Consider the following 1034-nt stretch of genomic DNA (forward strand, 5'->3'; position numbering starts at 1 on the left):
CTCCTTAAGTCCTGTTACAACACACTTTGACAAAGACAAGTGCATTATACAGGAATTTGGAACCAATAAATCAGTTTGAATAAAACTATCACTTTTCATAGATAAATCTGTTTTCTCTTCTAGTGATGTTTCTATCAATGCTTGCTTAGTAGGACAAACTACAGCATAGTGTCCTTTCTTATGACATCTATTACATGTCTGATTTTTCAAATCCTCAGAGTTAGAAGATTTACCTTGGCTTGATGGCTCTTCTTTATTTGGGTTTAAAATCTCCTTGTATCTTGGACTTAAATCATGGACAACTTTTGATCTCAACAAGGATGGGGAGATCGTGTCTTTCTGAACCTCAGGACCTGTCTTAACATTCTTGGACAAAGACAAGTGACTCATACCAGTGGGAGATGATTTATAAACAAATTTATCAAGTATAGGACTTACCTTAGCCTTTACTTGGACAATAACAGGTTCTGATTTTTCTTTGGAACCATGAGTTAGATACCTCCTTGGGTATATCTTTTTGATCTTAGAACTTGTGAGTTCTGGTGAAAATTCATCCCTCATTACTTCCTTAAGAGCTCTCCACGTTTTGATAGCTGGCTCCTTGTAAAACCATCTATCATCTTCTTCTTGTACCCACCATTTAAAGGCATTACCTCTTAGTTGATCAAGGGCATAAGATAGCCTCTCTTCTTTCAGGATGTTGCTGTAGTGAAACCATTCATCAAGGTTCCTCTCCCATGTTAGGTAGCTTATTCCTCCTGAAAATGTAAAGAGTTCAATTTTATCAGCAAAAGATTTATGATCAAACCGAGAATTAGCAACATGATGAGTATGGGTTTGAGAAGTTGGATGTTGATTGATCCTTGAAGGATCTGGTGGCTTGGGATCGACATAGACAGCCTCTGGTGCATCTCCAAATATCCTTTCTCCTTTCTGTGGATGTTGGCCTCGTGCCTTGTTTCTTTTCCTCAACTGAGCAATCCGATCATTGATCTCTTGCAAAGCTGTCAACTGTTGGTTCTGTTTGGCCATCT

The sequence above is a fragment of the Brassica oleracea genome, unplaced genomic scaffold, assembly GCF_000695525.1.
Source record: "Brassica oleracea var. oleracea cultivar TO1000 unplaced genomic scaffold, BOL UnpScaffold01301, whole genome shotgun sequence".
Classification (NCBI taxonomy): domain Eukaryota; kingdom Viridiplantae; phylum Streptophyta; class Magnoliopsida; order Brassicales; family Brassicaceae; genus Brassica; species Brassica oleracea.